The 13526-nt window shown below is 44.7% G+C and overlaps 1 protein-coding gene across 1 annotated transcript in view; it reads right to left on the bottom strand.

Moving 5' to 3' along the window:
* Positions 1-13273, bottom strand: part of PLCE1 (phospholipase C epsilon 1) — a 336405-nt gene extending 323132 nt beyond the window's left edge. The window contains exon 1 of the mRNA XM_069753455.1: positions 13161-13273. The gene's annotated coding sequence lies outside the window, so the exon portion shown is untranslated. The remainder of the gene's footprint in view (positions 1-13160) is intronic.
* Between the last annotated feature and the right edge of the window lie 253 nt (positions 13274-13526).

Genomic DNA, 13526 nt, shown 5'->3' with positions numbered 1-13526 from the left:
ATGTCGTCCCAACGTGGATTGGTAGACAATGAGGAAGAGGAGGAGGAGGAGGAAGAAGAACCGAAGCTACTTTCATGCGCTATAGACGGTACTACAGAGCTGTCATACTGTCTGTTTAGCATGGATGGCCTGAGGACAAGAAGGAGGAGGAGGAGGAGGAGGACAGCATGGTCAGTCATCCTGTTGGTGAGGACACAGAAGTCTTGCCTGTTAGCAGTCTGGCACACATGGCTGACTTTATGTTGTGTTGCGTTTCCTGTGATGCTCGCATTATTAAAATTTTCGGTGACACTCATTACTGGTTGGTGACACTTATAGACTCACGCTACAAGGAGAACTTTCCATCTCTTCTTCCAGAGGCAGACAGGTTTACTAAAATGTTGCAGTACCTGAGGGACCTTGTAGCGGAAAAAAAAAAATTCCTATCTGAGAACGCTGGCAGCAGACGTTAGAGTTTGTTGTACAACCAAGGAGTCCAAGCAAGAGAGACAGAAGTACAATCCAGCACAGGCAGGGGAACAATGGCCAAGTTCTGGGACAGTTTTCTCAGACCCTCCTATCGTGCTGGCACAGAGGCAAAGGGTGCTGTCACAAGAAGTACAATGTCTGGGAAGATGCTGAGGGAGTACCTTGCTGATCATACAAACGTCCTCCATGATTCCTCTGTGCCTTTTAATTATTGAGTATCCAAGCTGGACACGTGGCATGAACTGGCTCTCTGCGCCTTGGAGGTCCTGGCCTACCCTGTTGCTAGCATTCTGTCAGAGCGGGTTTTTAGTGCCGCTGGTGGAATTATAACAGATAAGCGTATCTGCCTGTAAATTGAAAATGCTGACAGGCTGACTCTTATAAAAATGAACAAGGGCTGGATTGGGCAAGACTTCTGCACGCCACCGAATGAAAACAGCGAAACATACCCACAAAAAAGACAATGTATTTGAGGTTATCAGGGGATATCCATTCCCCTGAAGGACCCCGCAACATTTATAGCAGCATAAACGGTTTGTGGCCTACAATTCCTGCACTCCCACAGCAACATTCACAGGGACTTAAAACTGGACACCATCCTGCTGACTGGCGATGGCCACATAAAAATTATTGATTTTTGACTATGTCTTTGTGAGTTTGATAAGAGATTCAGTACCACAAATTATGGTGGAGCACCTGGGTATGGCATCCTAGAAATGATCATAAGAGACTTTCACGATGCTGTAGTAGACTGGTTCGCCTTCGGTGTCATATTATATAACATGATTCTCCAAGACTCACCATTTGAAGGAGACCCCAATGATGAGATTGAGAGTAATGTCATGTACCATAAACCATCATATGAAGACCTCGCTGACTACGCTGCTGTTGACATTATGTCCAGACTCCTCTGCAATGACCCTTCTGTCCGGCTAGGGGTAAATGGCAAAATCAGAAAACACCCCTTTTCAAATCTACACTGGACAGATATAAAGGACAGGAAAAGCACCATCTCCAGTTATAACAGGAAAGAATATGGATGTGAGCATGAGGCAGCGGATCCCAGCACCATGCAGTGAAGGCCTGAACAAGCCAAGCTGAAGTACAGAGGACTTTTACTAGTTTTCCATTTGTGGGCCCAACTTGGAGCACAACTTACCACAAAGCGGCGAAATAGGAAAATACCATCGTACCATCTATAATGCTCCGGTTTCTTAAATTAAGACCATCTGCTACAGTTATAAGTTATTTCCATACCATCAAATACTCATACCTGCACTCAAAGTGCTAACATCATTGTTTCTTGTCATCAGTAAGAAGCATGGCTGCCTGCCAATCTGAAAAACTTTCTCCCATATCTTCCTATTACTTCCACCTCTCTATCTGTGCTGATCTGCTGCAAAGCACCGAATAGCACAATGTATCGGACCTACATACAGAGGGCTGAAAGCTGCTGCTCCGCTGCCAACGTGACACCACTGGCAGTCTGCTCTGTGCCAACCGGGATGGAGCAGTATGCAGTAATGAGCCTCCTGTACTCACCTGACAATGCCTAATTGCACTCCTGCATGTGATACATCAGGAGATATAGACTATGCCCAACATAGGAGTCTAACAAGACATTTACCTAGATTCCGGTTGGTGAATATCTGATAAACTGTACATTCATAAAATCATCATAAAGAAAACAGCCATTTTGTATATCTAGTACTTCAAGTATTGGAAGAAATCATCAGTAGTGATTATTATTATTATTATGATTTATTGTTATAGCGCCATTTATTCCATGGTGCTTTACATGTAAGGAGGGGTATACATAATAAAAACAAGTACAATAATCTTAAACAATGCAAGTCATAACTGGTACAGGAGGAGAGAGGACCCTGCCCACGAAGACTCACAATCTACAAGGGATGGGTGAGGATACAGTAGGTGAGGGTAGAGCTGGTCATGCAGCGGTTTGGTCAATTGGTGGTTGCTGCAGGTTATAGGCTTGTCGGAAGAGGTGGGTCTTCAGGCTCTTTTTGAAGGTTTCGATGGTAGGTGAGAGTCTGATATGTTGTGGTAAAGGGTTCCAGAGTAGGGGTGATGTGCGAGAGAAATCTTGTATGCGATTGTGGGAAGAGCAGATAAGAGGGGAGTAGAGAAGGAGATCTTGGGAGGATCGGAGGTTGCGTGCAGGAAAGTACCGGGAGACGAGGTCACAGATGTATGGAGGAGACAGGCTGTGGATGGCTTTGTATGTCATGGTTAGGGTTTTGTACTGGATGAGTGATGAGCGAATATACTCGTTACTCGAGACTTCCCAAGCACGCTCGGGTGTCCTCCGAGTATTTGTAAGTGCTTGGAGATTTAGTTTTCAGCACTGCAGCTGAATGATTTACATCTGTTAGCCAGCTTGATTACATGTGGGGATTCCCTAACAACCAGGCAACCCCCACATGCACTTATGCTGGCTAACAGATGTAAATCATTCAGCTGTGGCGCTGAAAACTAAATCTCCGACTCCAACTAAAAAAATACTCGGAGGACCCCTGAGCGTGCTCGGGAAATCTTGAGTAACGAGTATATTCGCTCATAACTAATTATCAGCGTTCCGCAAAAACTACAATCATCACAATTATCTGATGTCAAATTTGTCACCATTTATTGATGGTTCACTGAACAGAATGGCTTTGGCTATTGAACCATCCAGCCTAATAATCATATAGACAAATCTACCACAGGAACTCAATGACCATCCATGGTTACTGAAGACAATACTCTATGACTTTAGAGCAATAGTTTCCTGTGCTGTGCTTATTACTGCAGCTAACAAGAAGTATTTGTAAACTGAAGGACATTCCCACCGACGTATACCTCCCCATAGATAGAGCTATGTATTACCCTACTGAGGATATGAAGAAACTATTCCCAAAGCAAGAGGCATTGGCTCAGCTAGCCATCACCACTCCCGAGGAACCACTAGTCAAGGAATCATAGTCTATCAACCTCTTCATTGGATATCGGAGGTAAGTCACATTAAAATACGTGTTATTCAGCTCTTCAGCCTCTTTTCATGATGTACTCAGTTTAGCATGCAAAAGTTGTGAAAGGTATTCTTTAAGAAAGAAAATATATCTGTACTGAGATTGTTATATGCCCATTATCCTATATATCTAATAGGCAGAGTGAGCACTTTGCTCTTACACGATGTTATACAGGTAACATAAGTGAGAGAAGGAAAGTGACATAATAGTCTGACAGCTCACCTGTAGATATGATAATAGCCAATTACACATCCATGAATATGGAGGAGAGTGAGAAGGAGGACAGCAAAAAGTGTCCGAGTTCTGAAAACTCATCATCTGATTATCCTGTCCAATATACGGGCTCCATATTACAGGGCCACTTTCTCATTAGCCAAAAGCATAAAAATATTGTGATGTTTGGCCGATACTAGTGAAAGACTATAGAGGAAACAGCCTGTCAATCATAGCAGTGGGGGTGGAGGGAGCGCTACCCTCAAAAATACAACGGACTCAGCTATAATCCGGCTGCATTCTTTTATCAGATTTATCAGCCAAATAGTACAAAGGTTTTTTGTGCCATTATGGTTAATAAAAAGAACAGACCTATGACTCCCAGTAATATTGAGCAGAATATTCAGATGACAACCCCATTTTTTGCTCCCCACTGCCCTTAGTGATGATAGAAGTCACTGACCCAACTGCAGCCTCTGGTTAATAAGCAGAGTTCCTACAATCCTGGTAACAGGTAAATCCGGCCGCCGCTCCATTCTGTTTTTTTTTAGCCCATTTCACTTATTTGGAAGAAATTAGAAATGTATGAAGTAAATGGGGCTTAAGATTTAGGGTCAGAAAGCGAAGCTCAAACTAAAACCATAGTTGCCTAGTCCCACCTAACAGCAGCCGATACTTGGGGGGGGGGGGGGGGTGGGCATAAAACCATCGCTTTATTATGTGAACACAACATATGACGCCTCTGGATTACTTACATTAATGATATATAAATCTGTTTATTCATCATATAGAAAAGCATCATCATGCTGAATGCAGAAAGTGAGACTTTACCAGGACTGGAAAGAAAACTTATTTTCAGAAATTGTCATTAACTGTGCAGAGTTTCATCTTCTATACAGAAAATTACTACAATCTGTAATCAAAGATCAGCGCAGATCTCACAAGATGACGATATAGACTGCAAGTGTGAGCTACATTATGAGGAGACTTAATAATAATTATAACCATACAACTATAGTCTAAAGGAGCCATACTGTAACCAGAGCTCCAACATAGACCGGTGTCGTAGACGTAATGAGGTTCAACCTCACCCGGAATAGACGAGAAAAAGTTAGCGGTCCACGTATTGTGGATGATCGCTGAAGTAAATGTACCCCCTCCAACCATTGTACTTTGTAATTCTTGTTGGGCGATGTGACCCCTGAGTTCATTTCACAGGACACCATTGCCGCATCTACAGCCATTCTTAGTGCGATTGTCAGCGTGACTGTAGTTATATGGGCCACAGCTTTCCCTCATCCATCCATTGCCGTGTGGTCACAGCGCCGCTAGCTGACTGGCAGCTTTGTGCCCATTTAGGAGATAATTTGTAATGGTCAGACACTTTGTTTTAGCAAATCACCCTTTCTGGCTTCATTATATATGGGAAAAATACAATTTCTCTACATATTACATTGCTTTCAATAAATAATCTCCATTGTTACTGTGCTGTTGTATTTTACCTTTATCTCTGTAAATACTTTTATGTCCAAAAAATGACAAAAGTATTCTAGTTGCAATATTTTTTCTGGATAGCCAATAAAGGTATTTAATTGCAAGCTTTCAGAGCACAGGGTCTTCAGGAGCCCTCGTGGAGGGATTATGTTTCCAGACGTAAACTCTTGCCTCTCATGAATTAAGCTTACAAGGTTGCACATTATGTGACCACTAACCAGACAACGAAACGTAAGGATAAGTGGGGGCCTCCAGGGAATATATCTAGAGATAAGTGGCAAGCTACATGGATTATCTCAATAGTAATAGCCAATTGTCTCCTGAAACAATCAGCAACATACAGGATGGTTAGTACGGCATGCAGTCACCCACAATCAGCAGCACCCATAGCTCTAAGTAGCAGAACCAGTGTAAGGAGGTGGCAGGAACCCTCACGTGCCTCCTCTCTCCTGAATACCGAGTACATGTGTGGCTTCCTAACGTTTTATTAATGTAATGTGCGATTTACTGATGTTCTCTTAATGTAAATGTATTTGTACCTATGTGCTTTAGCTCAGGGACAAAATGAGTTACAAAAGGGTTAAACAGTTGGGAGGAGATAGCAGGGGACGGTGCAAAGCCTCCAGGATATAGGAAAAAGGATTTCCAGCCTTTAGCGTAGAGCCCGGGCAGGCTGGCCCAGGGCGAGACATGCCCTAAAGTGTGGACAGAGGATCTGCCAGTCGGGTGGGGATAAAAGTTGCCCTAGCTTGACGGGAAGCGTGGACGGACACTAGCTATGCAGGATTGTCCCCAGGAGAAATACGGGGTTCGAGACCAGAATAGGAGCTGGTGGCGTGCAACATACTGAGGCCGCAGGGAAAGAATAGGAAACATTGCCTTGTAAGTACCATGTCATGGGTTTGACTGTTCAGTAAAGGTTACCATTGGAACTGAACTGTGGTCTGTGTTGTTTCCTGAAATCTGGTCCCCTGCAACCAAAGTGAATATGTGAGGGATCTCCTCCCAGACCTGGGCTAAAGCATTCACCAACTCCTGGACAGTCTGTGGTGTAACATGACATCAGTGGATGGTGCGAGACATGATGTCCCAGATGTGTTCAATAGAATTAAGGTCTGGGGAACAGGCAGGCCAGTCCATAGCTTCAATGCCCTTATCTTGCAGGAACTGCTGACACACTCCAGCCACATGAGGTCTGGCATTGTCTTGCATTAAGAGGAACCCAGGGCCAACCACACCAGCTTGTGGTCTCACAAGGGGTCTTAGGATCTCATCTCTGTACCTAATGGCAGTCAGGCTACCTCTGGCGAGCACATGAAGGGCTGTGCGGCCCTCCAAAGAAATGCCACCCCCACACCATTACTGACCCACTGCCAAAGCGGTCATGCTGAAGGATGTTGCAGGCAGCAGAACGCTCTCCACAGCGTCTCCAGTCACGTCTGTCACATGTACTAAGTGTGAACCTGCTTTCATCTGTGAAGCGCACAGGGTGCCAGTGACGAATTTGCCAATCCTGATGTTCTGTGGCAAATGCCAATCGTTCTGCATGGTGTTGGGCTGTGAGCACAACCCTCATCTGTGGACATTGGGCACTCAGACTATCCTCATGGAGTCGGTTTCTAACTGTTTGTGCAGACACATGCACATTTGTGGCCTGCTGGAGGTCATTTTGCAGGGCTTTGGCAGTGCTCCTCCTGTTCCTCCTTGCACAAAGGCTGAGGTAGTGGTCCTGCTGCTGGGTTGTTGCCCTCCTTTGGCCCCCTCCACATCTCCTGGTGTACTGGCCTGTCTCCTGGTAGCACCTCCATCCTCTGGACACTACGCTGACAGACACAGCAAACCTTCTTGCCACAGCTTGCATTGATGTGCCATCCTGGATGAGCTGTACTACCCGAGCTACTTGTGTGGGTTGTAGAGTCTGTCTCATGCTACCATGAGTGTGAAAGCACAACCAACATTAAAAATAGAAAAACATCAGTCAGAATGCATTGGTACTGAGAGGTGGTCTGTGGTCTCCACCTGCAGAACTACTCCTTTATTGAGTGTGTCTTGATAATTGCCAATAATTTCCATCTGCTGTCTATTCCATTTGCACAACAGTATGTATGTGAAATTGATTGTCAAACATTGTTGCTTCCTAAGTGGACAGTTTGATTTCATAGAAGTTTGAATCACTTGGAGTTATAGTCTGTTGTTTAAGTGTTCCCTTTAATTTTTTGAGCAGTGTAGTATACTTAGGAAAATACCCCATGGGTTTCAGATAGTAAATAGTTAAATATAGGAGGGGCACGGTGGATAAGACAGGAGGGACTTCCTGATAGTTGGGGTTAGGTTGCCCATTCAACTCTCTTGGGCTAGCCAGCCCTGGCTACATCGTGCCACACAACGTTAAAGAAGTGTAAGGCCCAGCCATATAACATCCCTGACCAGGGCCTCATTAGAAGGAGCAACAGCGCAGTGTTAGCGTTGCAGTATTAGTGGGACTGCCATTGCTAGAGAAGGCTAAGCAGTATGGTCAGGTCCCTCATCAAGTGGCATAGTATTGCGTGGTCTAATGCCATCAGAACCTGGCGCGAAACAGCTAAGGGAGTCTCCAAACGGAGTAAGGCTGAGTAGAGAGGACACTGAGGGATCGAAAGTTACTGTCCGTCTCGGAAGCGAGCTTAGCGAAGGAGAGAAGGATAGGGACAGAAGAGGAGTTGCACGTTGTGAAACCTGATGTTGATGCTGGAAAGAATGTGGATATGCTGCGTACAGAACCAAGTAAAGCTGTTGTTAAAGTTGAGCTGGACTGTGTCTCTATTCGTGAGGTGCCGTCTGCAAAGAATCACTGATGGTCCAGGGTGGACCCTGATGGCATGGAGACCCAGAACACAGATATGCTGAAGGAGAGGCACTATTGTACTGTGGGAAGAGGCCAGGGTGTAATACAGGGATTACTCTCAGCCATGAACACCGCCCTCGCCCACCCCAAAACAAGGTCAGTAAGTAATTACCAACCTGAACATATAGATGTGTCAAAGGTTGTAAAGGGGGTCAATAAATCAGCATCATGATTCTCAGACCACGTGTTTATATTACGTGGGTATGGTAGAAGGATGTCCAGAATGCCATGGGGTGAGACAGCCTCCAGCAGTCAAAACTTCTTATAGTTTTATATCAGAGGGATCTTCAGTGGTTGTCACCATATCAACCACATTCACACGTTCAGTATTTGGTCAGTAAGTATTTTACCTCAGTATTTGTAAGCCAAGGAGTGGGTAATAAATACTGAAGTGGTGATGTGTTTCTATGATACTTTTCTTCTGACTGCTCCACTCCTGATTTTAGCTTACAAATACTGAGGTAAAATTCTGAGGTAAAATACTGCATGTGTGAATGTGGCCTACAGGAGTGAAATTTGAACCGATAACGTCACATGGTGCTCAAAGTGCTGTATTTGTGGCAGCAGTAGCGGGGTCAATAAACTCCCAGCATGTGGGGATGTGCTTCTGCTTATTTTCCTAACCCTGACCTTCTGCTGAGTAGATGAATGTTTGTCATCTTTATCATTTATTATGAAACTAACAGAACGAGTTTATTCCGCACTTTCACTTACTAAACTAAGAGTCACAGACAAAGGGCAAAAAGAGAAATATTGACAAAGTTCAACAAAATATGTAAGTTTCAACTAACTAAAGACGTGCTGCACAGTGGCCCCGATGTACTAATGCCGCCTAGGTGTATGTGCTGCTGTTACATCGTACACAGAGTCCATTGTATATTACAATAGAGGCATTGTGAGTGATGAGATTTTATGAAATCTCTATCAGAATGTAGAGATCATCTGCAGCCTAAATTGACATGATCTGTAATTTTTTTTCCCGGATTTGTGCAGAGGAAAGGTCTAATGCCTCTGGATTAGAACGGGAGCATTAGAATTCATTCACACATCAGTGTTTTTATGATATAATCCAAAATGGCCCTGATGTTATCAGTGTTTTAGATGCGTGTGTCAGCAGTGTTTTTCGCACCATATTTTGATGTTCATTATATTTTTTAAGTTGCATATTTGGGGTCTGTTCACATCTGGGTTAAGTATCTTTATTGTAGACTCCATCATATTTAATTGAATGAGTAGCACAGTTTGCAGCAATGCTCCTCTTGAGCAAATTACGGGCACATGACCAAATCAACGGTGAAGTCAAAGCTGCCTAAGGCGCTGCTGGTGTTTTTCGTCCATCATTCTGTAATTTTTGTTTTTCTTATTATGAAACAGAAAACCATAGATAATAAAGCAAATGAGAACTCAGCCTAAGGCCGGTTTCACAGGTCAGTGGCTCCGGTACGTGTGGTGACAGTTTCCTCACGTACCGGAGACACTGACTCACGTAGACACATTGAAATCAATGTGTCTGTGCACATGTCAGCGTGTTTTCACGGACCGTGTGTCTGTGTGCAAAACACGGAGACATGTCAGTGTTCGTGGGAGCGCACGGATTACACGGACCCATTAAAGTCAATGGGTCCGTGTAAAACACGTACTGCACACGGACGCTGTCCATGTGCAGTCCGTGTGCCGTGCAGGAGACAGCGCTACAGTAAGCGCTGTCCCCCCAGCGTGGTGCTGAAGCCGCCATTCATATCTTCTTTCCAGCAGCATTCGCTGGAGAGAAGATATGAAAAATCCTTTTTTTTTTTTCGTGTATAGGCCATGTTCACACAGTGCGTTTTTTACCGCAGAAACGCAGCGGTTTTGCCGCTGCGGTTCCGCAGCTGTTTTCCATGCAGGGTACAGTACAATGTACCCTATGGAAAACAGGACCCACTGTGCACATGATCCTGAATTTAAAAAAAAAAACCGCACTGATTAGCTGCGGTAAAAAAGAAGTACCATGTCACTTCTTTTTGTAAAACAGCAGCGGTTCTGCACCCATTGACCTCCATTGTGAGGTGAAAGCCGCAGTAAAACCCGCAGATGAAAAAAATATCTGCGGGTTTTACTGCGGTTTGTGGTGCAGAACCGCTGCAGTGTGGCTGCCCCCCCGTGCCCCAATCCCACCCCCCCATGCTCCGATGCCAGCCCCCCGTGCTCCGACGCCCCCCCCCATGCCCCCATCTCCCCCCCTTACACTTACCCGGTCCCGTTGTCCGTCCGGCCGTCTTCTCCCTGGGCGCCGCCATCTTGCAAAATGGCGGGCGCATGCGCAGTGCGCCCGCCGAATCTGCCGGCCGGCAGATTCGTTCCAAAGTGCATTTTGATCACTGAGATATAACCTACCTCAGTGATCAAAATAATAAAAAAAAATAGTAAATGACCCCCCCCCTTTGTCACCCCCATAGGTAGGGACAATAAAAAAATAAAGAATTTTTTTCTTTTCCACTAAGGTTAGAATAGGGTTAGGGGTAGGGTTAGGGTTAGGGGTAGGGTTAGGGGTAGGGTTAGGGTTAGGGGTAGGGTTAGGGTTAGGGTATTTTCAGCCATTTTAACCCTAAAAAACTTCCTAGAAAACACACAGACTCTGGCTAGAAAACTGCATCAAAAAAACGCATCAAAAAACGCATCAAAAAACGCATCAAAAAAGGGACCTGCGTTTTCTGCCAAGAGCTGCGGTTTCAGTCCTGAAAAAAAAAGGATGGAAATCAGGAACGTGTGAACATACCCTTAAAATAAAAATCCCTGTCCCCTCCACCCAACACCCCCCCACCTCCTGTGCGCCCGCCCGCTGTTACTAAAATACTCACCCGGCTCCCTCACAGCGTCCTCTCAGCGCCAGCTTCTCCTGTATGAGCGGTCACGTGGTGCCAACGATTACAGTAATGAATATGCGGCTCCACCTCCCATAGGGGTGGAACCGCATATTCATGACTGTAATGGGCGGCCCCACGAGACCGCTCATACAGGAGAAGGTGCGGCGTGGAGAGTATGCTTCGAAGGAGCCGGGTGAGTATTTTAGTAACAGCGGCCGGGCGCACAGGGGGTGGGAGGGGGTTTGGGGTCAGGGATCTTTATTTTAAACACGAAAAAAGAAAAAAAAGGATTTTTCATATCTTCTCTCTAGCGAACCCTGCTGGAGTGAAGATATGAATGGCGGCTTCAGCACCAGATGCAGGGGACAGCGCTTACTTGTGCCCAGTTGGCACACGGGCGGCACACTGCTGCCGCACGTGTGCCACACTGATGTTCACGGTAAGCACACGGACACGGATAATTCCGGTACCGATTTTTCCGGTACCGGAATTATCTGGACGTGTGAGACTGGCCTAATTCAGAAGTCTGATTTTCACTTACAAGTACCATCTGTGGATTTCAGGGATAGCACTAGTGCTTGTGATCACAGAAAATATCGGAGACATGTCTGATTTTGATCCGAGGGTCGGATTAAAATCAGCAATGCAAGTTAATGGGTCCATGAAAAAAAAAAATGGACTGCACTTGGATGACATCAGTGTGCGGTTCAATTGTTATGGACTGTCACAGTAGAGGAGAAGGTGGAGAATTTTTTTTTTCTCGTACATGAAAAAATGGATATCTGAATGAGCCCTTAGGCTATGTGCACACGTTGCGTATTTTGCTGCGTGTGCACATAGCCTTAGAGTTCATGCAGACGAGCGTGTAAATTCGATGATGCTGTCTGATTTTTGATCGACTAGCATACGGACCCATTTTATTCAATACGGTTGTTCAGATGAACAATTTTTTTCTTGACCCTGCTGTCTGTGAGATAAATAAATCACAGCATGCCATACTTTCCTCTGTGTTTAACCCATTCAAGTCTGTGGGTGCATATATAAAAAGAAAAAAAAATGGTTCCCACACGGAAAATACAAGTGGCATTCAATGTTTATGGATACATTTTTATTATATCTAGTAAACTATTTTTAGTGTAGATGTATGAAAACGGACAGCCCATGGTCATAGCAGGTGGACTCATGGATGAAAATTAGTAATAATAAAAAAAAGTCGACTGAGTTTTCTTGATGAAACATCAACAATTTCTGAAGCGCCCATCTGCAGGGTCTTTTAAAATTAACATGAATCTTATTTTCCCAGTTGCCTCGTTTCGCTTGGATTTTTATAATTGCATAAAAAACAATTGTGGCAACAACAAAGAAAAACAAACTGCTCATTTCCCTATACAAATATTTATATACACACAAAACATATCACAAGTAAAGAGACTAGGAAACAGTTGACAGGTCATTCATGACTCCGCATGATACATCCCCCCGGTCCGGTTTTATTTTGTGAGCTATGAACACCTGTTTTGCTTTACAAATATCATAAGCGTCCTTCTAATTTTGGCACAGGACCTTTGCAGAGTAATTAGCCGGATCATTTGATAGCCATTATGTCCTTTGCTGGACTCTCACAATGTCTTTTAGGGTATGTGCACACGTTGCGGATTCTCTGCGGATCCGCAGCGTTTTTAGAGGTGCAGAAACGCTGCAGATCCGCAATTGATTTACAGTACAATGTAAATCGATGAGAAATAAAAAAATGTTGTGCACACTTTGCGGAAAATCCGCTGCGGTTTAAAAGAAGTAGCATGTCACTTCTTTTTTTGTGAATCTGCAGCGTTTTTATACCCATTCCATTATAGAAAACCGCAGGGGTAAAAACCGCACAAAAAACGCTGCGGAACCGCAGGTGCATTTTCTGCCAGGAGAGGCAGACTCCGCACCAGAAATTCCTAAGCCTAATCCGCAACGTGTGCACATAGCCTTACACGTTTCCAGAAATTAGAAAAAAATTCCACAAATTCAAATAAACATAAAAGTATCAAAACAATCGCTGCGGCGTCTTTCACGCAAAAGCCAAATCTGCACAGTGCCCTAATAATGAGGACAATAAGCGGAATACAATAAGTCAGAGCTCCGGAAAGTTATAGTGTAGTTTCATCAGCAGCACAATTCTGCATCTCCATGTAGATGTGAATGTAGCTGTGACCAATGATTCAGCAATAGATCTCTTACCCTGGGGCTGCACCCAGTCCAGGCTCTGCTGCCATGTGTGATCTTGGGGTGAAGGCGGCCTCACATTTCTGCAGTGCTGGCTGCAGGTCACCAGCCATAGTATCCCTGGTGTTGTGAATGAGTTGAGCCTTGGTGTGTTACTGGCTCAGTAATTGCTGGGCTGGGTGACCAGCCCTCACTGCTGCCTCACAGCATTGGAATGTCTGAGCTAACACTGAGCTGCCAGAGCGCTCACTAGTAGTCATCAGCCTACCAAGCCATGTGGACAGTGGGGCAGATAATTGCATCTTATGGGAGATGGAGAACACTCCACAAATCCAACACATACAAATGAGCAGGGTGGAAAGCGGTAATTATCACAACTCC

This window comes from Ranitomeya imitator, chromosome 2 (assembly GCF_032444005.1).
Source record: "Ranitomeya imitator isolate aRanImi1 chromosome 2, aRanImi1.pri, whole genome shotgun sequence".
Taxonomy (NCBI): domain Eukaryota; kingdom Metazoa; phylum Chordata; class Amphibia; order Anura; family Dendrobatidae; genus Ranitomeya; species Ranitomeya imitator.
This window is presented reverse-complemented; position numbering and strand designations above follow the sequence as displayed.